The sequence below is a fragment of the Pleurodeles waltl genome, chromosome 4_2, assembly GCF_031143425.1.
Source record: "Pleurodeles waltl isolate 20211129_DDA chromosome 4_2, aPleWal1.hap1.20221129, whole genome shotgun sequence".
NCBI lineage: Eukaryota > Metazoa > Chordata > Amphibia > Caudata > Salamandridae > Pleurodeles > Pleurodeles waltl.
The window spans coordinates 664,264,594-664,289,570 of record NC_090443.1 but is presented as its reverse complement, the minus strand read 5'-3'; positions in this window follow the sequence as shown (position 1 = coordinate 664,289,570).

Below are 24,977 nucleotides of genomic sequence, written 5' to 3'. Positions count from 1 at the left end.
GCAACACTCATGGAACCTGAAGGAAACTCTTGCATTCCTAGATATACAAGTCTGGGAATGTGTCACATTCCATGCCACATGAAATAGCTTAATTTCTCCCCATGTTTTCCTCTTTCTATGAGTGCTGCATCTCTTGTGCTGCACTACTTGTGATTGTTTTTGTGCAAGAAGGTGTCCCTTCCTGCACAAAAATAAGCATCTCTGCAACGCACCATTTTGCAAGGGTGCCTTCATTGACGTTAGGCAGCAATTTGTGCACCAGCGCAGAGGGAGAGGACAGGCACAGCTTATTTCGCCCCTTTCCTGGTGGCGCAAAGAGGCGCAGCAAGGCTTTTGCTGCGCTGCTCTGCGCCATGGGCCTCATAAATGAGGCCCTTAGTGTCCTCTCCTGGGTGACAGTTACAGGGAGAATGCTGTCAGTGATAGGCAGTGTGACATGAAAATGTACTACTGTGATAAAAGATATATCACTCTAAAATTAGGTGCACAGGAACATGGGTGAATTAAGTGGGTGAAATGGGTATTGCATATACTTATCAAAGAAGTATCATAATTAAAAGTTGTATTTTGTGCCATGAGGAATAAGATATGGGGCTTGGATTTTCATCCTTAAGACTATTCAGAAGACATGCTGAACATGGGGTCCTCATTGTGTCTTAGTATCTTATTTTGATTATGCTAAAACTTGTGCAATTGACATGGAGGTAGATCAAGCTCTACCACTGTCCAGTGACTGAGTTGAGTCTATATGTTGGCGCAATAATTTCAGCAGCAATGGAGGTGGTGGCGGAGGATCTGACGACACAGGAACTGGAAAGCAAAGATGATATTTCATAGATAAACATATTTGACGGCTTTTACATGCAATATAAGAATAGGACAAGTACATTTTCTCAACATATACATATAATTAAATATATACATTTCTCAAATGTTCATAATATTGGTGGTTGAGATTTTAACAAAGTGAAGATAGGGAGGTAACCAAGAATATATCCTCCACAGATATCCACATGCCTATAGTGATACTGTAGGGAGAGAACGGCGAATGCCTCAACTTTGTGACTTACTATACCATTGAAAACTAAGTGGTGCTCTCTACACTGTTAACTTGCTCTTGTTCAAGAATAGGTGGATTCCCTTAACTATAAATGCTCTGAGCGCTCACACATTTGAATGTATAAATCTTCATCATTATGCAGCTCCTTACTGGTGTTGCAAAGTGGGAGCAACGTAGATGGGCTGAACAGTAGAATGCAGGGAGCTCATATTGGTGTCTGCCATCAGGTAACAATACATGAGGAGGGCCCTTCATTTAGGTATTTTCTCCAGAATTCCTGTCTGTTAGAAACAGAGTGACAAATTGGGATGCAGATAAACCTGTGTCATGGAGAATTGGTTATACTTTATAAGTCAAGATGTTTCAAATTCCGACCAAGAGTCTACAATAGATCTGGAACTTTTTTCAGGACATTGGTCCTATAAATTCTTCTAGCAAAATTTTCTAAACTTAAACTTAGGAATGGTGTCAGGGTGAGTGAATAAAGCATAAGTGAAAACAATACGTATTCGAAGCCAGCTTTATGCCATTCTATTGGATACGTGGCGGAGAGAGGATGTGCTCTCACTTATATGCTGTACCTCTGGTGGTAGGTAAGGTCAAACCACTTTGGACACAGGGGAATAACATTTCACTATGCAGTATTAAGGCAAAAGTACAGCAAATGATTTACATTAATCTCTTCAATGTCACATCTGATGCTGAACATTCGGGATTCCTCTGATTGCGAACTAATGTGTTTGACTTTACCCATTTCTGGGCTATCTTACAATAAGGAGAAAACATCGTGTTTCAGGATACAATTGATTTATGCTCATCACTTTTGGATGTTTTCATTGATTTGTCCTAACACAGCTATCTTATTTTTCATAAACCTCATAATAACTGACTTGTCGACTTGCAATAAACTAACAGTGGGTGAATATCATGGATTACCTTGACACTGAGGGCTTGATTACGTCCTTGAGGGAGGGGATTACTCTGTTCGAAATGTGACGGATATCCCACACGCCATATTACAAGTTCCATTAAATACTAAGGAACGTGTAATATGGCGGGCGGTATATCCGTCACAATTGGGAGGGAGTAGTCCCCTCCACGAAGGTCGTAATCAGGCCCTATGTGTCTCAACACATTTAAGTTATCTCAGGTTAGATAAACTGGTCAGATTGTTCATATGCCAAACACATCTATAGATATAATGTATACTGTATGTAAAAGGGAGATCACATATAAACACTCTCAAGTGTTTTGAAGTAATGTTATTAACTACCTTGATCACTCTGGGCAATCGGAAACAGGTTAAATATCAACACTTAAACAGACTGAATAACACAGAGCCTGGAAAGTACATCCAGGCGGTGCAAATTCTATTTGGCAGAGGCAAATATTGTTTTTGTTGTGGTCAAATGGTGTAAATTGTGATGCAAATTTGTACCTTAACAATGCAAAGTTCATGGTATATGGACCAGGTGGTCTTTCTCTTTCCTTATCTGGATCTTTGTTTAACTATCTCTCTATGACACTCTTTTCTTTCCTCCCTCTCTCTCTCACTGACTTCTACAACTCCTATCTCTCACATTTCAATTCCCTTTTCCCCTCTAACCTTCATATATGCATTGTTTCTGGGTGAATATTTATAGCAATGTTTTCACGTGTTAGATGACTGTCCATTTATCTGTCAAACACCAAAGACGATTATTTAAAATTATTTAAATGCACCAGTCTCTGTTTAGCCTTTCCCCAAGACACCCAACTGCACATATGTTATTTAATAGGACTTGATTCTCTTTTTAAGACCAGTGCTTAATTCGACCTGGTGGTTTCTGGTGCTTAATAGTAAACATTAAGACTTGTGGGAGCTGCCACATGGTGGCACCATGTATGTGTAATTATGACATGAGCAGAACAACAATTGCTTATTAATTTAATATACATTAAAGACGAATAATAGCAGTCACCTAAGGTATTCCTATACCTTTGGGGGGGCTTTAACAATCTGAATTGTCAGACTTGTAACAGTGTATTGGTTAGTAGTTGTATAGGTACTGTCATCGGCAGTGCTGGCATTGGTAACGGATGGTGCAAGCTGCGGTGGCCTTTAGACTATGGCCTGGCACTTATTTTCTTACAAATTAAGCAATGTTCAATACGGGGATGTTTCCTAAGATAAAAGACAGGCAACAGAATCCAAAACTAGGATGAACACTATATCATCCTTTTTTCAAATAGTTGTTTGCACTGTCTGGAATTTTGTAAGAGGGAAGTAACTTTGCTAACAATAAAAATTCACACACTATTTCGATGATTATTGAGAAATACCAGAGTTACCATGGCATGCAGGCATCGTTAACAAAAAAGGTACATTTCATGTAATTGCAAAATCTACTTGGTGAGATCCACATAAACATGAACACACAATTTTATTGGATCTCCAGTTAATCCTTGGAGTAGAACTCATTCTGAAAGCAATAAATGAAAGACAACCACAGTGTTATATTGTGTCTGTCAGAATGTCACTAGGTCATAAGGTATATAGAATGTTACTATTTGAATGTGTGAGTGTTCGACTGGTGGTGAGGAGACAAGCGGCAGCTGAGGAGTGCTGGCGGAGGCTGGGATGTTTCTCCGAAGTTAACCTGATTCATGCAACTTCAAATAAAAGAAGCGATCCTGTTTCATCTCTCACCGAGAGCCTGGTATAATTACTTCGCTGTAACAGACAGCTTGCTGTTTAATAAAACAACTCTTCCCAGCCACATGTGAATTAGAGCTACTGAGGAACTGAGATATGCCGGGTGCAAAATATGTAGGCTTTGGCTTCGAAAGCAGTGCATTACTTTACAAATCAACAACACATTCTTTAATTTAGAAAAGTGCTCGAGAACTTAGTAACGCACTTCAAAATGGTTCATCAAGCTTGCAGCATTGGTACTCTACGCCAGTTGCACTTTGTTCCCTTGGAGTTACACTGCTAGCAGATGCAATCAAACATCATTATTTCCAGGGCTGTAAGTGGGTTGAAAACATTGAGGCGTCTCTCAAAGAAGCGTAACCTACGTAGTACATGGACTGGCTTGAACATTTGAGATACAAGTCCCTGCTTGACTATTATGATGACTCTTCCACTTATTGCATCCAGATATGCATTTAAAACAAGTCTGAACTATTCACTTTAGCAATGGATGTTAGCTGGGGAAAATGAATGAGTAACAACAATTACTTTGTGGTAAATAATAGTGAAAAAATTTCAATTCTGTAATTGTGATATTGTGAAATAAGTATACTACACCATTAGAAATGTTAAATTAAACTCTTTGCTACATAGGGGCAGATTTAATAGCCTCTTGCACCACTTTAGCACTGCCTTAGTGTAATTTTTTTAATGCTAAGGCAGCGCTAAGGTGGCCTTTTCCCTGCCCCGTATTTACAGGTTGCATTGCACCACTTTGTAACCTCTTGCGCCACATTTTGCCTGTGCCAGACATAATGTATGCAAGGGGGGTGTTTCCCCATTAGGAGGTCCTAAAAAATGGCACAGTGAAATTTAAAAGATTTCACTGTGCCATTTTTTCTGTCAATTTTAACACTTGCTCAGAGCAGGTGTTAAAATGACGCACCCATATAAAAACATTTTTGACGCTAGTGTAGCAAAGCGCCACCATAGTGTCAAACATTTTGCCACCATTGTTCTAACTACTGCCATGGTGTGCCGTATCTTAAATAAAGCACAGACATAGTGGTGTTTGGGGAGTGCTGGGCGGGGCCCAAAATTGGATGCAGCGCCACTTTTCTTAAATTCGGCCTTTACTTTTATTTATTGTGGGCCTAACAAAAATGTCTAGAAGCTGGTGATACTTGGCAGCAGCTACCTATGCAGCAATATTATCACTGTAGACCTAGTAAATTTAGAGCCTGATGGTGTGTGCTTTCAGTATTAAATGTTTATTCAAAAAATGTTAATCGTGCAGTAGCATTTAATTATTTTGTTCTACATTTAAAATAAATATGTAATGTATTGTAAGTTTAATATTTATCAATATGTATTTCACTAATTTGTTTAAAGTTTAAGAACTGTTTTAAATAAAGTTTATTACAGAAATGTCCACCCCAGTTTAAAGTGGATCTGCAATGATGCTCTATGACCAGCTTTTCACCATGGTTGCTGCCTCTGGCAGCAGAGTTTTTGTTATGTTAAATTAACTTATAGAGTGCAACGTATACCCGAAGGCGTCTTGGCACTATCTTGAAGCATCATGGTGAAAGATTCAGTTATCAAATATAAGGAGCTTAAAGGTGGGGGTACTCCTGATCGGTGTTAAACAGCCAAGTTTTTACGGCTTTCTGAAGGCCAATAGATTGGGAGAAGATTTAGGTGGTCATTATGAGTCTTGTGGGGTTGGACCGCCCCGCCGGCGGTGGAGGTGCGACGGGCGACAGGATGGCAGTCCGTACCACCATAATATAATTCAGGTCGAAAAATGTGAGCAGAGCAACCACTTCACCGCTACTACCGCAAGAGTGGGAGAGCCGCCGCCGATGGTGGGGGCCATCTTCAGGCTGGCGAAAAGGCCCTACCCGCCCACCGTAATATGAAACACCACACCGCCAAGATTGGCGGGGCGGAACCACTGCCACAAAAAGCGCTCACACATTTGAATGTATAAATCTTCATCATTATGCAGCTCCTTACTGGTGTTGCAAAGTGGGAGCAACGTAGATGGGCTGAACAGTAGAATGCAGGGAGCTCATATTGGTGTCTCCCATCAGGTAACAATACATGAGGAGGGCCCTTCATTTAGGTATTTTCTCCAGAATTCCTGTCTGTTAGAAACAGAGTGACAAATTGGGATGCAGATAAACCTGTGTCATGGAGAATTGGTTATACTTTATATGTCAAGATGTTTCAAATTCCGACCAAGAGTCTACAATAGATCTGGAACTTTTTTCAGGACATTGGTCCTATAAATTCTTCTAGCAAAATTTTCTAAACTTAAACTTAGGAATGGTGTCAGGGTGAGTGAATAAAGCATAAGTGAAAACAATACGTATTCGAAGCCAGCTTTATGCCATTCTATTGGATACGTGGCGGAGAGAGGATGTGCTCTCACTTATATGCTGTACCTCTGGTGGTAGGTAAAGTCAAACCACTTTGGACACAGGGGAATAACATTTCACTATGCAGTATTAAGGCAAAAGTACAGCAAATGATTTACATTAATCTCTTCAATGTCACATCTGATGCTGAACATTCGGGATTCCTCTGATTGCGAACTAATGTGTTTGACTTTACCCATTTCTGGGCTATCTTACAATAAGGAGAAAACATCGTGTTTCAGGATACAATTGATTTATGCTCATCACTTTTGGATGTTTTCATTGATTTGTCCTAGCACAGCTATCTTATTTTTCATAAACCTCATAATAACTGACTTGTCGACTTGCAATAAACTAACAGTGGGTGAATATCATGGATTACCTTGACACTGAGGGCTTGATTACGTCCTTGAGGGAGGGGATTACTCTGTTCGAAATGTGACGGATATCCCACACGCCATATTACAAGTTCCATTAAATACTAAGGAACGTGTAATATGGCGGGCGGTATATCCGTCACAATTGGGAGGGAGTAGTCCCCTCCACGAAGGTCGTAATCAGGCCCTATGTGTCTCAACACATTTAAGTTATCTCAGGTTAGATAAACTGGTCAGATTGTTCATATGCCAAACACATCTATAGATATAATGTATACTGTATGTAAAAGGGAGATCACATATAAACACTCTCAAGTGTTTTGAAGTAATGTTATTAACTACCTTGATCACTCTGGGCAATCGGAAACAGGTTAAATATCAACACTTAAACAGACTGAATAACACAGAGCCTGGAAAGTACATCCAGGCGGTGCAAATTCTATTTGGCAGAGGCAAATATTGTTTTTGTTGTGGTCAAATGGTGTAAATTGTGATGCAAATTTGTACCTTAACAATGCAAAGTTCATGGTATATGGACCAGGTGGTCTTTCTCTTTCCTTATCTGGATCTTTGTTTAACTATCTCTCTATGACACTCTTTTCTTTCCTCCCTCTCTCTCTCACTGACTTCTACAACTCCTATCTCTCACATTTCAATTCCCTTTTCCCCTCTAACCTTCATATATGCATTGTTTCTGGGTGAATATTTATAGCAATGTTTTCACGTGTTAGATGACTGTCCATTTATCTGTCAAACACCAAAGACGATTATTTAAAATTATTTAAATGCACCAGTCTCTGTTTAGCCTTTCCCCAAGACACCCAACTGCACATATGTTATTTAATAGGACTTGATTCTCTTTTTAAGACCAGTGCTTAATTCGACCTGGTGGTTTCTGGTGCTTAATAGTAAACATTAAGACTTGTGGGAGCTGCCACATGGTGGCACCATGTATGTGTAATTATGACATGAGCAGAACAACAATTGCTTATTAATTTAATATACATTAAAGACGAATAATAGCAGTCACCTAAGGTATTCCTATACCTTTGGGGGGGCTTTAACAATCTGAATTGTCAGACTTGTAACAGTGTATTGGTTAGTAGTTGTATAGGTACTGTCATCGGCAGTGCTGGCATTGGTAACGGATGGTGCAAGCTGCGGTGGCCTTTAGACTATGGCCTGGCACTTATTTTCTTACAAATTAAGCAATGTTCAATACGGGGATGTTTCCTAAGATAAAAGACAGGCAACAGAATCCAAAACTAGGATGAACACTATATCATCCTTTTTTCAAATAGTTGTTTGCACTGTCTGGAATTTTGTAAGAGGGAAGTAACTTTGCTAACAATAAAAATTCACACACTATTTCGATGATTATTGAGAAATACCAGAGTTACCATGGCATGCAGGCATCGTTAACAAAAAAGGTACATTTCATGTAATTGCAAAATCTACTTGGTGAGATCCACATAAACATGAACACACAATTTTATTGGATCTCCAGTTAATCCTTGGAGTAGAACTCATTCTGAAAGCAATAAATGAAAGACAACCACAGTGTTATATTGTGTCTGTCAGAATGTCACTAGGTCATAAGGTATATAGAATGTTACTATTTGAATGTGTGAGTGTTCGACTGGTGGTGAGGAGACAAGCGGCAGCTGAGGAGTGCTGGCGGAGGCTGGGATGTTTCTCCGAAGTTAACCTGATTCATGCAACTTCAAATAAAAGAAGCGATCCTGTTTCATCTCTCACCGAGAGCCTGGTATAATTACTTCGCTGTAACAGACAGCTTGCTGTTTAATAAAACAACTCTTCCCAGCCACATGTGAATTAGAGCTACTGAGGAACTGAGATATGCCGGGTGCAAAATATGTAGGCTTTGGCTTCGAAAGCAGTGCATTACTTTACAAATCAACAACACATTCTTTAATTTAGAAAAGTGCTCGAGAACTTAGTAACGCACTTCAAAATGGTTCATCAAGCTTGCAGCATTGGTACTCTACGCCAGTTGCACTTTGTTCCCTTGGAGTTACACTGCTAGCAGATGCAATCAAACATCATTATTTCCAGGGCTGTAAGTGGGTTGAAAACATTGAGGCGTCTCTCAAAGAAGCGTAACCTACGTAGTACATGGACTGGCTTGAACATTTGAGATACAAGTCCCTGCTTGACTATTATGATGACTCTTCCACTTATTGCATCCAGATATGCATTTAAAACAAGTCTGAACTATTCACTTTAGCAATGGATGTTAGCTGGGGAAAATGAATGAGTAACAACAATTACTTTGTGGTAAATAATAGTGAAAAAATTTCAATTCTGTAATTGTGATATTGTGAAATAAGTATACTACACCATTAGAAATGTTAAATTAAACTCTTTGCTACATAGGGGCAGATTTAATAGCCTCTTGCACCACTTTAGCACTGCCTTAGTGTAATTTTTTTAATGCTAAGGCAGCGCTAAGGTGGCCTTTTCCCTGCCCCGTATTTACAGGTTGCATTGCACCACTTTGTAACCTCTTGCGCCACATTTTGCCTGTGCCAGACATAATGTATGCAAGGGGGGTGTTTCCCCATTAGGAGGTCCTAAAAAATGGCACAGTGAAATTTAAAAGATTTCACTGTGCCATTTTTTCTGTCAATTTTAACGCTTGCTCAGAGCAGGTGTTAAAATGACGCACCCATATAAAAACATTTTTGACGCTAGTGTAGCAAAGCGCCACCATAGTGTCAAACATTTTGCCACCATTGTTCTAACTACTGCCATGGTGTGCCGTATCTTAAATAAAGCACAGACATAGTGGTGTTTGGGGAGTGCTGGGCGGGGCCCAAAATTGGATGCAGCGCCACTTTTCTTAAATTCGGCCTTTACTTTTATTTATTGTGGGCCTAACAAAAATGTCTAGAAGCTGGTGATACTTGGCAGCAGCTACCTATGCAGCAATATTATCACTGTAGACCTAGTAAATTTAGAGCCTGATGGTGTGTGCTTTCAGTATTAAATGTTTATTCAAAAAATGTTAATCGTGCAGTAGCATTTAATTATTTTGTTCTACATTTAAAATAAATATGTAATGTATTGTAAGTTTAATATTAACAATATGTATTTCACTAATTTGTTTAAAGTTTAAGAACTGTTTTAAATAAAGTTTATTACAGAAATGTCCACCCCAGTTTAAAGTGGATCTGCAATGATGCTCCATGACCAGCTTTTCACCATGGTTGCTGCCTCTGGCAGCAGAGTTTTTGTTATGTTAAATTAACTTATAGAGTGCAACGTATACCCGAAGGCGTCTTGGCACTATCTTGAAGCATCATGGTGAAAGATTCAGTTATCAAATATAAGGAGCTTAAAGGTGGGGGTACTCCTGATCGGTGTTAAACAGCCAAGTTTTTACGGCTTTCTGAAGGCCAATAGATTGGGAGAAGATTTAGGTGGTCATTATGAGTCTTGTGGGGTTGGACCGCCCCGCCGGCGGTGGAGGTGCGACGGGCGACAGGATGGCAGTCCGTACCACCATAATATAATTCAGGTCGAAAAATGTGAGCAGAGCAACCACTTCACCGCTACTACCGCCAGAGTGGGAGAGCCGCCGCCGATGGTGGGGGCCATCTTCAGGCTGGCGAAAAGGCCCTACCCGCCCACCGTAATATGAAACACCACACCGCCAAGATTGGCGGGGCGGAACCACTGCCACAAAAAGCCTGGCGGAAGTGAGCCATACACAAAGAAACACTCACCGTAGGGACACAGACGATGCTGAGGCTGACATGGAGCGTGAACTGGAAATCTTCCCAGTGCTGATACTTGCGACATTCCTCCATAGCATTGACCGCCAACTAAGACGGCAACGGTGAGTACAGCCGCCTAGCACACAAGGGCACAAGGGAGGGAAGGGGACATTACACACCCACACGCCACACACACACCACCATGCCCACACACACACAGACACTGACACTCTTACACACACACACTTTCACCACCAACACCTCAACACACCCACCCCCAAATAAGGTACACAGTCTGTACAGGTAGACACGTACCTGACACATGCACAGCAAGAAAATGCGAAGCACATACATGTGTGCACGACCCTCCCACATTAAAATGCAGGACTACGGAAGAACATTGCACCAACATGTCTGTTGGCCAGATATATTAAACCAGAAACTGGAGGCTGAGAAATAAGTGCAGACAGGGCATGGGCCAGTCCATTCAAATTGTCCCGTTGGACCCACAAGGCCCCCACTTGACTCTTACCACGACCATGGCCTCCACAGGGAAGGGGCATCAGTGGGGCGGGCACCTCAGAGAGCAGGGGTAGAGGGTGGCGGGGGTGGGGACTCAGGCTTGAAAGGGGACTTCCCTGAGGAAGGGGCACAGGACTGTGAAGTGACAACTGGGGAGGATACTGACGAGGAAGGAGTGGATTTGGTGAGGGCAAGGCAGCATTTAGGGACAAGATGGGGTAGGCCAGTGGGTTCAAAAAGGTCAACACAGGAAAGGAAAAGCTTCTTAGGTGCACATGGAGGGGTTTTAGAGACAGGTTTAGGAGTGGAGGGAGAGTAAGTATGTGGTGTAGGTGTGCTATCAGTTGATACAGGTGCGTGCTTCATCTCCTCACATCTGGTGGATGGCTGTTGCGTGGATGTGTGGGTATGTTTGCGTGTACTGGGAGGAGGGGCAGAAACAGTGGGAGTAGACAGGCAGCTAGTGTAGATGGATGTTGTGCGTGTGTCTGCAGGTCTGGTGAGTATGCTGCAAGTCTTCTGTGAAAGTTGTCATGGTGACAGCAGGTGTGGTGTCTATGGTGCATGAGTGGATGTCAGCAGTTGTGGTAACTGTGACAATGGTGGCTGGAGCAGTGGCTGAGGGTGCAGAGAATGTGTGTGTGCATTGTGAGGTGACAGACAGGGAGGACGGGGTGGTTGACACAATGGGGGAAGTAGCTGTTGTGGTGTGAGCAATTGGATGTTGGGTGTGTGCCTGCTTGTGTTGGGGCGTGTGGTGCCTGTGTTCCTCTTTGACTTTCTTGTGTGTTGGCTTGGTTGCATGCCTGTCTGTATGTGTGCTTGGGATGGGTGAAGGGAATGGTGTACTGGAAGGGGCAGTGGAGGTGGGAGTGGGGACAGAAGAACCAGGGACACCCCTGACATGTGGCTACATCATGGATGTTGATGGGATGAGTTTAACACTGCTGGAGTGTACACTGTTACATACTTAGCATTTACCTCTCTGTACAATGTGTTCCTGCAATATGTGTGTCCTTATGTTCATGTTCGACGATGTCAGTTACATGTAAATCTGAAACATTGGTATTAAATAAAAACTATATTTTGGTGTGATCAGGTACTGTTTATTAATGTTGTGCATGGCAATAGGGATGGGAATGTGGAAGGGATTGGGCAAATGGTGAGCAAAATACTCTGTTACATTCCCACAAGCTGTTGGTAGCATAGGTGCAGAATAGATGGGGCCAATGTGAAATAGGCAAATTGCAGTGGATAGTCAACAAGATGGCTCAGTGACACACAAAGGAGATAGTTCGGGTAGAGTCAGTTCTTGGCGGTGGGCTTGGTCTTTGCTACTGAGTCACTGGGTTGTCTGGGTCTCCGGCCACGTTTGCGAGGAGGTTCCTGGGCTACAGTGGTAGTGGTGCTGTTGTCCTGTGAGTCCTCTGGCAGGGCCATCATTCCACTGGCTGCTGGAGATGTTGATGGCTGGGCTGTGTCCTGGGTAGTAAAAGAGCCCTGTTGGTGGGTGGTGGACTCTGGTAAGATGTAAGGCAACCTCTGCAGCACCCATGCAATAGAGGTCATGGTAGCACTGAGTTGTTTCCATTGCTCCATGACCTCCTGGTGGTGTGACACCTGCAGCCTCTGGTTGTCCTGCAACATGGCCAGGATCTGGCCCATCCTTCCCTGGGAATGGTGGCATGCCCCCAGTACCTCTGATATGGCCTCATGGGCGGCTTCATCCCTCCTTGCCCCACCCTCCTGTGCCACTGACACTGCTACTGGGCTTAGCCCCCCTGGGCCTGTGTGCCCGCAATGCAATGTGTAATGACTTGTGGCTATTGGGTGATGGTGCAGTGGTAGTGCTGTAGTAGGGGATTTGGCAGTGACACTAGTGTCACAGAGTATTTTTGTAGTTTTCTATATGTTTGTTTTGTAGTTTTTGCCATTGTCGTATTCCTCTTCTGTTTTCTGCCCCCATGCTGTCATTGCCATTTCCCGTAAAGCACTAGCCACCTGTTTGTTGTGTTTCCATTCCCAGTTACCTGCATGGATGGGCACATTGGGATAGGTGTGATGCATTTTTGGATTAAGACATTGGTGGTGCATTGTGGGGGATGTAGTGCAGCATACATTACTTGCAGGGTTGATGTTTGTGCTCACAGGGAGGTGTCTTGAGTTGGATGGGGTGTTGTGGGCATGAAGGGATTCTGGGTACAGTTGAATTTGGGATGTTGGATGAGGATGGGTTAGGGTTTTAGTGGTAGTGATAGGGGTAGGGTGAGACATGCATTACAGGTGGGATACATGGTAGAGTAGATGATCTGACTTACCCGAGTCCAGTCCTCCAGTGAGTCCAGTGAGGCCCTCTGGGTGCAGGATAGCCAAGACCTTCTTCTTCCAGCCGGTGTATTTGGGGGGTGGAGGGGGGCCACTGCCAGTCTTCTGTACTGCAGTTTGATGTCATGATGCGATGGACCGTACCTTCCCCCGCAGGTCGTTCCACCTCTTCCTGATGCTGTCCCTTATGTGCGGATGGTTTCCTACTGCGTTCACCTTGTTGAAAATCCTTTGCCATAGCTCTATCTTCTTGGCGATGGACGTCTGCTGTACCTGTGCCCCATACAGCTGCAGCTCGACCATGAGTATTTCGTCCACCATGGTCCTTAGATCCCTGTCAGTGAAGCGGGGGTGCTTAGGGTGTGCCATGGTGTGTGATGTGCTTGGTGTTGCAAGGGTGAGTTGGTGGGAGTGCTGGTGTGTGTGTGTGTGTACGTGAGGGTCGTAGGGGTGTGTGGTGGTTGTATACTTTGTGTTGTCTAATGTGTGTGTAACAGGTTTGCAGAGTGTGTGCGTGGTGTTCATGGCAATAGCTATGGTGTAATTGGCGTTGCAAAGGATTGTGGGATGCACGTTTATGTATTTTATAGTGCTGTGTGTGGTGTGTGTATATGTGTCTCAGGTGTGCGGCTTTTGAGTAACCCAATGCATGGTGTTGTTCTTGGTGGGTGCCATCACTATCCGTGGTGGTCTGTACCGCCAATGGTGATCCACCATTGAGTGACCGTGGGGCTGATATGTCATTCATATTATGGTGGGTGAGCTTTTTGTTGGCGTTGGGGTGACAGGTTGTTGAGTCTTGCCTTTCCGCCATTGTTGGCCCAGGCGGTGTGTGAAATTTAAGACATTTTGGGTGGTTTCCCTTTTTGTACTCACAATACGGCGGAAATAATTCTGCCCACACTTCTGGCTTTTTGTGGCCACAAGCACAGCTGTCGGCGGTGTTTACCACCAAACTCATAATGCAGTCCTTAATGGAGATAGGCAGAGCATTCCAGGGAAGTGTAGCTCCCAGGGAAAAAAGCTTCTACCTCTCCAGGACATATGTTTAAACTTATCACATCACAACTCAACTATATCAACTTATTACATTTCAGTACTGTCGGAAATTGAGTTACTGGATGAGGGGTGAAACTCCACTTAAGCGGACGTAACCATTTCTGTAAGGGTGAAGTCACCAGAAAACCAAAATGAACCTGTGCTTAACCCTCTGGTAGCTTGGCACAGAAGCAGCCAGGCGTAAAATAGAGACAATGTGTAAAGTGTTTATGTAGCTCTTCAAACTGTAATAAGGTGAAAACACAACAGAAGAAATCTCTCACACCAACTTGGAAAAATAGATAAATGATAAGATACCACAATGACAAAAGTGCAGTCTGCAGAACCGGAGATATGCAATTTGAAAGATTTCAGGTATGTATAGCACAAAAAGCACAGAACTCTACTCATTTTTATCTGGTCATCTAAGACCAGGTGAAAGTCAGAAGTTCAGGCTGATTACGAAGGAGAGCGGGCTTAATACAGAGCGAAGAGCAGGCTGGGTGTCGTGAACTGCCATTGCTGCACAAAGAACCTGTCGGGAGCCAGAGAGGGTCATTGCTGGAGCTTTGTATTGGCAGTCACTGCAAGCTGTTGATTCTGTAAGGTGAAGGGAGGATCTCGGGTTGCTGGTGGTTGCTGTGGTGAGAAGAGTCTGGTTCAACGGAGCTTTGCATTGCAGGCAGCACAGGCAGCAAGATCTTGGCTCCAACAGGACCATTCATGATTGCAAACAGCCCAAAACCTCAGGAGTTCTACTTTTCTTTAGCAAGGAACTAAAATGATGCCACACCAAAGGATCAAGTTGAAGTCCTAGCCATGCCCGCCTCTCTTGCCCTGGCTCCAAGCTGGCTGCATGAACAATACATTGGTGACAAGTCCTTTGTGTGAAGGCAGGGCACAGCCTATTCTCCCCTCACTTGTGGACCCCATCTGTGCAGCACCTAAGCTAAACTTGCTTACAGATGCATCCCAGTAGGCAGACAGTACCACCGTGGGCAACAAGGTGATGTAGCCCATCCTGCCCCTTGGATCAGACTCCAATCCCCAACCCAAGGAATATTATGCCAATAAGGACAGCAACGAACAGAGGCCACTGGCAACTGCCAGTGTCAGGAGACAGGCCTCAGATCATCCACTGCCAGTTGTAAGCTCCAAACAGTGGCATTTGGCAGGCCCCTCTTCCAGTCTTGGGGTTGGCAAGGAATTCCCTATGGGCTCCTGAGGGACCTCTTAGGGTTCTTGGAGCATGGGAGAACAGCCCCAGGAGTTAGGCACCCTAATTTCACTCTACTGCCCACAAGACCAAGGGTAGTACCTGGCCACCAGCTATTCAGCACAGGGTCTGTAGCCTGAGGCTGGATGAGTGACAGAGGTGAATTCTTCCTCCTCTCCCCCTTCATCTTGCCTTCCATACCCTCTACTTTGAAGTTGTACCCCCAGAAAACTGAGCTTTCTGTACACCCTGGGCTGCCACCCCTTCCAGCTCCTCTGACACTATAGAGTTTCCTCCAGTGGAGGGTCTCTTTGTCTTTTGATACAAACCAGGTCTCCTTGCTTGTGCCCCAGCTGGGAGCAATCAAAGCAATGGGGTTGGGAATGGGGCACCTTGCACTTCCGCACACAAGAAACTCCTCATGTATTCTTCCAATGGGCTTGAGAACCCTTTTCCCCACAATATAATGGGACCTACTTAAGTCACTGTGATCCTTTTCCTTCTTTCCAGGGGGTGGGGACCTGAACCACTCTCCTAGGGATCATTCCAAAGTATCTCCCCAGACACACTGGTACAAACCCAGAGGTCTGTCTCCTTTGCTAGCTCCCTGGGTCACCAAGCTTGAAGTCAACCAGGTGTTAGTGCAACTCTGTGAAACAATTACTGAGCACCTGCTCGCTAAAAATGAGATCATCCAGACCTTCATAACTACTCACTTGGATGCCTTTCACTTAACCAATCAGTGCCTTACTAGAGAAGTCCAGAAAATCTACCCAAGACTGGCCTGTCAGTCTGCAACTGTCCATAACCCTTAATCGGTATCCCTTTGGGGTGAGCCTAAAATTAGTAATAAGGGCTACTTTCATGGGGATCTAGGACATCTGGTCATTTCCCTCCTCTTCTTTATCATCCTTCTCAGGGTCATCACCCAATTGGTCTTTGAGGTGTCCCCCACCAGTCTACCACCTAAAACTCATACAGGGCTTCCCGAAGATCCTGTTTAGTGTAACCTTTCTTCACGGCCAGCGCCCTTTCCTGGAGAACTCCTTTAGCTCCCTCATATTGAAGTATGATAGGCAATTGGGTACCATTGCCATTCTGTGTAAAGTATCACAGGAACAACAACAAAAGAGTCCCAAGTTCATGAAGGTGAGGTAAGAACCAAATTGGGAAAATGATCATTTGAGAGAGAAAATGAGAATTAAAAAAAAGGCTTGACTTTGTCTCTAGTTATTTATCTGGAATTTTTGTGTTACACAAAATCACTCTATGGCACTGCACAAACACAAGCCCTAACGCCACTGCCGAGCACCAATGTTGACTTACTGATTGAATGGATTGATACACTACTCAAACAGCAGCCACATTTTCTGTTAGGGTGAAGTCATCACCGACCCCAAATTAACCTTTGCTTAGCCCCTTGGTAGCTTGACACAAAAGCTATCAGGCTTAACTTAAAGACAACATGCAAAGTACTTATGCAGCACTTCAAACAGAGATAAAGTGAAAACATAAAAACATGAAACATCCCAACAAAAAAATAGATTAAAATTGAATAAATTATTTGATGCCAAAACAGCAAAAATACAAAACGCAGAACTGGAGATATTCAGTTTTAAAGATTTCCATGATGGATACCTCCAAAAAGCACAAAGTGCCGCTCGTGGTTATCTGGTTGTGCAAGACCGAGTGAAAGTCACAAGTTTAGGCCGACATTAATGAAGCATGGGCTGGATACAGTGACCAGGTTCGTTCAGCTGAAAGGGTTGCCTTCAAAGCCTAGCGCAAAGAGTTCTATTCATGGTGGAAGGAGCAGTGAAGAGCATGGAGAGCATTGCAGATGGTCGTCAATGTGGTGTGAAGAGCCAGCCAACCATTGCAGATGGTCCTTGCTGTAGCACAAAGATCCTGCTGTGTGTCGTGGATCGTTGTTGCTGGAGCTTCACATTGGCAGTCACTGTGAGCTGTCAATTCTGTGGTACAAAGTCCAGATCTCACATTGTCAGGCATTCTGTGGCATGAAGAGTTGGGTTCAATGCCACATGTTGGCAGGGGGTGTGGGTGGCAAGGTTTTGGTGCTAACAGACCAGTGTGTAGTTACAAAGAGCCCAAAATCTTCAGAGTTTCAGCTTTTCTTTGAAGAGGAGCTCAATTAATGCCACGCCACGGGTCCAGGACTTGAGGGATACTGCTTAGGGGTCAGGAACATACTCCAGAAGAGACCAGAAGGGTTCAAGCAGGTCCACCAGCAAGTAAGGCAATGAGTAGTTTGGCAGCAGAGTAGTAGGAGAAGCAGTTCAGCAGTTCCTCTAGCAGCAGAGCAGCACTGTAGTATTCAGAGGTCCAGGAGTGTACTGAAAAGTGGGTCAGGGGGTCCTATTTTTATCAAAAACCAAAGGGAGGGCTCAAAATTCGGGAGATTCTGAAAAATAAACCTGGTCCTGTGTATAGTACTCCCATCTAAATCACAATACAAAGAATACACAGTTCCACTGAGAAGAAAGGAAAGATTCCTGTAAAAAACTAGGGACAGAAAAAGGAGAGGTGCCTGGGAGTCCAAATGTAATGGAACAAGAGCCCTCACTCACCAATGGGTGACATGCTTTATCATCTGGCTTTGTTCTTCGTCAGGCCGGCAGTGCAATGCCTGACGGGCGATACAAGGGGACTCTTTGCCGGAGATCTTTTATTGTAGAGGAATGCCGGTTGGTTTATGTAGGATTGGTGCAAAAAAAAGAGTGCTGTTAAAAATGGCTAGAGGTAAAAAATTATGATTTATTTGCTATTGAACCTATGTCATGATTAAAAAGAAAAGTGGGGGGAGGGAAAAAGATAAGGTTTAGTCTCCCCTAATTGAATAAAGTGTCAACACTACGCTAACCCTAGAGTCTGGGAGTGTAGTGTTTGCAAATACAGGAGCACCTATACTGCTTCTAAATAAAGGTCAACATGTTTCTTGCTTCTTTAGTCTACAAGATCTGGTGCGATTTGTTAGGACCAGAAAACCTACCTAATCCTAAAACGTCACAATGCCTACAGTAGGTAATTCAATATCTCACAGGAACCTGGAAAACAAAGAGTAAAACATATAGGCCCTCATTCTGACCTTGGCGGGCGGCGGAGGCCGCCCGCCAAAGTCCCGCCGTCAGGTTACCGTTCCGCGGTCGAAAGACCGCGGCGGTAATTCTGACTTTCCCGCTGGGCTGGCGGGCGGTCGCCTTCAGACCGCCAGCCAGCCCAGCGGGAAAGAGGCTTCCACGATGAAGCCGGCTCGGAATCGAGCCGGCGGAGTGGAAGCTGTGCGACGGGTGCAGTTGCACCCGTCGCGTATTTCACTGTCTGCGCAGCAGACAGTGAAATACATGTAGGGGCCCTCTTACGGGGGCCCCTGCAATGCCCATGCCAGTGGGATGGGCACTGCAGGGGCCCCCAGGGGCCCCGCGACCCCCCCTACCGCCATCCGGATCTCGGCGGTCCGACCGCCGGGATCTGGATGGCGGTAGGGGGGGTCGGAATCCCCGCGGCGGTGCAGCAAGCTGCGCCGCCGCGGAGGATTCAATGGGGCGGCGGTACACTGGCGGGACCCCGCCAGTGGTGCCGGTCCGACCGCGGCTTTACCGCCGCGGTCGGAATCCCCATTGGAGCACCGCCGGCCTGTCGGCGGTGCTCCCGCGGTCCTCCGCCCTGGCGGTCAAAGACCGCCAGGGTCAGAATGACCACCATAGTGTAGCACAAAACGACTAGTGATGTGCAATGTGAAAAACGTGGGGAAAATCAAGAACACACTGGTGATTTGTCCCCTCCGTGATGTGCATGACTAAAAAGTGAGTGAACAAACGGAATAAACAAACAATGCACCCCTTAACTTAAGAGGAACCATGCTTACCCTCCTCGTATTAGGGGATGGGCCCCATCGGGTTCGCAACAAGTTTCAGTGGTCCAAATAGGTCTAAATGTATAGATACAAGTGCAAGATTGGGAAGTCACTATCAAACAGTAACAACGTACAGGTATTGCAGTTAAATTGAGTGGTAATGTCAGGCAAAGCACACACATCTATACTCACCTGCAAATAAATACCTGTATCATTTCCTTGATACCTTAGTATTTATTAAATGTAACAATGTAAAGCGGAAGGTTCAAGAGTGTAGCAGGCCAAATCAGTCTGACCCTATTTTAGAATTATGTAACCCCCTTATATATGGGGGCCATAAAGTCAATCTAAAGTGATGTCATATGCATATTCATTATATAGTCTGGATCATATATGGTGGCTGAGTGAAGAACAAAAAGTGGTCTCGAAGAAAAAAGGTTGGGGGGGTAAGACAATGTACCAACCCGGATGTCCTGAGACCCATTTGACAGCTCCCACCTGTGTGGGTGTAATGTAGGGCACAGTAATCCTAGTGTAAAGCTAGAATAGACAAAAAATCCTATGGTTAGAAAGCCCGTGAGACGGGTTCAGTGACCAAGTACTAAAAGTACTAAAACACGCTTGTGTCAAGAGTAATTGACCGCGTTAAGATGACACATACGGGGATGAAAAATGACGAGGAGAAATCAAGCCCTGCATTCGGCGTGGCTCAGCGTCGTTAGTAACGGCCCTGGACGCATGCCTGAGGCCAGAAGAGTAAACAACAAACACAATTCAAGTAGCAAAAAAGTTCCTGGCGCTAGTCACTTACTTGTGTGTCCGCCACAGAATACAGCATCACCTGCCCCAACTTGAAGCTCCTGGAAGTGTGGAGAACAGCTGGGGAGGGGGCGGAAACATAAATAGTGGAAAAACAAAAACAAACGAAGGACTTAGCGCTGTCAAGAAAGGCAGTGGCCATCTTATTTTCCCAACATAAAACCATACAATCAGATGGTGAGGCTAGAAAAAGGACTAAGCTACCCCTAATAAAGTGGCGGCCATCTTACACTACTAAAGAAGATCCCTTGATAAAAAAAAAAAATCGATGAATCCTGAGTGATTGCTGACTACCAGCTTGGATAGTAAATTCTGGTTATACTACAGGTAATATGTACAATATCAGAAAAGATAGGTTTCCCTGAAAACTATGCGGGTATCTTGAGAAATAAGCGGTCATCTTAAGAAATTGAATGACCGGATGGTCAGAGAATAAAATCACCTATTAATGATGTATGCGGATAGCAGCTTGCTCCCTAAACGGTGCGATAGGGGTCGGAATAGGACCTCAACAAATACAAGATGGTATGGTGGAAACCCAGAGATACAATCAGTTGTAATGGCTGTGACATATTGATTATTAACGATGAATGAAGTCTATCCATGAATGTCATCATTGAGTCCTATCAGGTGTGTCCTCAATCTGTACACCCAACGTTGTTCTTTCTCAAATAGCCTATTAGTGCATTCTCTGTTATCCTTAATACTCTCCAAAACTACCCATTTGAGATCATTAGGGGTATGGTATTGCTCTATGTAGTGCTTTGTCAATTTAGTCGAGGATCTCTGACATCTTATAGTACTGCGATGTTCATTAATCCGAGTCTTAACCATCCTGGTGGTCATTCCAATGTATCGTAGGCTACCAGGACAAGTAATCATGTAGATGCAGTTCTTAGTATGGCAATTCGTATGTGTTACTAACTGCCATTTTATAGTCTCTCCCAGATCTAATTTGTGAGTACTCATTGTTAGGGAGCAAAGATTGCGCCCACCACGGGGGGTGGGTGTTGACCTCTAACCAAGATCTGGTGATGGTTATATCTTGATTCCTATTAGGTATAGGTCTAGTATGCACCACAAGGTCTCTGATATGGGTTCCTTTGAAGGCAAACAGGGGGCATTCTAAAGATTCCCCTGAGCTGTTCAAAATAGGCCAGTGTTTCTTAATGATCTTTTTGACATGATTGCTCAAAGGGGTAAAGGTGGTGACACAGGTTAACCTAGTTTGTGGTTCACGTATAGTCTCAGTCAGAAGGGCGTCTCTAGGTATATTCCTGGCTCTATTCTTGGCCTGTCCAATAATATGTTTGGGGTAATTGCGGGCCCTCAGTTTCTGACGCAGGACATCAGCTTGTGAATAGAAGTCAGAGATGTTAGAAGAATTACGTCTCACTCTCAGGAATTGTCCAAAAGGTAGGTTCATCCTTAAAGACTTGGGGTGGTGGCTATTGTAGAGCAATAAACTGTTCCTATCAGTTGTTTTATGAAAGATGGAGGAATGTAGGACCCCATCTGTTAATAATATTCATAAATCCAAAAAGGAAACCTCATTATTGGAGAAGTTAGCACTGAAATGAAGGTGGCTGTCCAGAGTGTTGATCCAATGTACAAACGCCTTGACCTGTCTGTGTCGCCCTTCCATACCACCAAAATGCCATCTATGTACCGACGCCACAGCCGAATGTTAGAAAAAAAAGGTTGTGAGGGTGAAAGAATGTGGCGTTGTTCAAAAGTGTACATGTAGAGGCAAGCCAAACTAGGCGCAAATGTACTTCTCATGGAGGTCCCTTGTATTTGGTGATAAAGGTTATCTTCAAACTGGAAAAAATTATCTTTGAGAGCTAGACTTGCACATTGTATGATGAAACTAATGGGGGTATTATAAGTCCAAGTCATGGAATAGAGAGTTTCTTCCACTGCTGCTAATGTGGCATCCTGAGGTATATTGGTATATAGTGCCTCCACGTCAAGACATATTAACATATCTGTGGTGTTGGTAGTGTTGATATGGTCTAGCAAGACCAAGGTGTCTTTGGTATCTTTTTAAAAAGTCGAAGTCTGTTGGACAATAGGTTGTAAGAAAAAAATCACAAAATTTAGACAGAGGTTCCAATAGGGATCCTATACCTGACACAATAGGGCGACCTGGTGGGGGAATGCCCTTGTGGATTTTAGGGAGGCAATAGAAAAAGGGAATCCTTGGATCTTAGGTATTCAAAAATTCTGCTTCCTGCTGTGTAATCCAACCCGCTGTTTCAGCTTTATTGATCATCTCACGGATAATCCGTTGTAGTTGGGGTTGATTGAGATGGGTTCGTAGTACATAGTGTCGCTTAGTAATCTTAAACCTTCTTGTCTGTAAAAAGTGGTGTCCAAAATCACTATGGCTCCCCCTTTGTCTGCAGGTTTGATAGTGATATCTGGGTGTTGAGACAAGGAGCGAATAGCTTCTTTCTCTGTGTTAGACATGTTCTGAAAAGAATGAGTGGGTAGTAAATGCTGTATTTCATGACGTACTGCTTTCTCAAAGGTAAGTACTTCAATAGGCATCGAGGCAGCTGGAGGCATGAAGGTCGAGAGGTTCCTCAGATTCCTGTCCCCCTTCAAAGTGAGTGGAATCCGATCTTTAAAGAAGAAATGTAGATGGATTTTACAGAACATAGCCGTTATCTCACAATTTAATCGGAAAGGGTCCTCTTTTGGGGTTGGTACAAATCCCAACCCCTTCTCAAGAACCAATAGTTCTGTGGAAGATAATATAGTGCCCGAAAGATTAACAACTAAGGTTTCTTTGTTGGTAGTGCACTGCGGCTCCTGGTCACCATCAGCGGTTCCTCCTGGGCCCAATGTACACTCCTGCCTCTTTGTCTGTTTCTGCCTCTGCCTCTGGCCCGGCCTCTTCCTAAAAAAGGATTATAAGCAAACTGTGGCTGAGGTTGAAAGAATGGGGAGGGGGTCTGTTGCCATATTGGGAAATTGTTGGTAAGGAAATGGAGGGGCCATGTTCATAGGTAGAACTTGACGATTACAATTTGTTTTACGTTCCTCGTCGCTGCTCCAGTCACCCGAACTGAAGCTGTAATATTGTGCCCGGAGTTTGCGTTGAGAAACGTCAGATTCATCTGAAGATTCAGTGCCACCCTCACGTTGATAGTCGTCTCTAGTATAAGGATACATTTTCTCTCTGCTAAATTTCTTGATATCTTTTTGTAGCTTGGAGATCTTTTGACGTGTCAGGTGCTCTTTGGTCTCATTGAGCTCTGAATTAATCTCTGCTAATCAAGTTTTGAACTGGGTAAGTTGGACAGCAGTCTTTATAGATGTCCCTATCATGGAAATCTGGATGGTAACAGAGTCCGCCAGTTGTTTAGATGTGTTAATAATCAGAACCAACCAATCTTGAGTGCATTTCCAAGAGATCCGTGCCCAATCATTACAGAACTGCAAATCTTGTAGAAACATCCCTGGGACATTAGTAACAATCAGACAGTAGTTGTATGAACAAATCAGTGGTGACATTCCTGTGTGTGAAGGCAGGGCAAAGCCTATTCAATTGAAGTGGGGCTGGGCACATCCCCACCCTCCATACTGCCAGTTTCTGGCCCATCCAGGCACATCTAAACCCTCAAATGTGTAGTCCAGCAGGAGCAAACAAACTCCAACTGCAAACTATAGCCAGTCATGTGACCTAGGAACAGGCTGTAGGCATCAGATAGGGCAGAACAATGCCAACCTTCCACATTTGGTATTTTCAGATTTGTAACTTTGTGCCTGACTTTACCATTAAAAGGTACTTTTACTTATATTTTCTCAGACACCAAACATGTATGTTTACCTGTTTCCAATCAAAGGTTAGCACTTATTAAATATAATAAGGCAACCCAATGTCATCCCATGGAAGAGGTAGGCCTCCCAATAGTGAAAAACAAAACAAAAATGCTTTTCACTACCAGATCATGTAAAAGTTAAAAGTACATGTCTAACTTTTTGAATGCCCTGCCCTATGGGCTCATTAGAGGCTACCCTACGGGTGACATAGATTTATTAAAAATGAAGGTTTAGGTCTGGCAAAAAGTTTATCTTGCCAGGTTGAAATGACAATCTAAAACTGTACAATTATGCTGCAATGGCAGGCCTGGAACATATTTTAAGGCTACTTAAGTGGATGACACAATCAGTGCTGGAGGCCCACTAGTATCATTTAATTTACAGGCCCTAGGTACATATAGTGCCACTTATCTAGGGACTTCTAAGTAAATAAATGTGCCAGTTGGGTGTAAACCATGCTTACAGGAAAGAGCACCAGCATTTTAGCACTGGTTAGCAGAGGTAAAGCTTGCAGTCCTAAAAGCCAACAAAAACAGGTTTAAAAAAATAGGAGGGTGAAGGTAAAAGGTTTTGCCCTGAAGGGAGGGCCAAGTTAAACAAGCACCCTAGTTATTTTCTCATTACAGGTAACTAAAGACTTCACAGCTCCACTCCAATAAGAAAATTAGAGACATGTTTTTATAGTGTATTGCAGCCTTTCCTCTATTGCAATATAATTGCTGCATTTGGAGGTGCAATGTAATTCCATGATTTTTTCCAAGGCATACCAAAGTGCAGTAAAATAGGCAGCAAAGCAGATGTTCAGGACAAACTTCTTCTTCCTCATATTTGCAATTTATTTCAGCCCTTACTTAGTTACCAGCAGCCTTTTTGTTATCAGACACAAACCTGTTTATGTGTTCACTTCCTCCTAGTAGATGTTGCTGCTAGTCTATCAACAAGTGGACATGCATGTTTTGTGAATCAAAGATAAGAATTTACAATTGGAAGTAATTCCCTATGTGCACCTAATTGTCTCTTACATATGGAAATATTTTTGTCACTCAGTCACGCTGTTTGGCAATGTTAACCAAGGTGT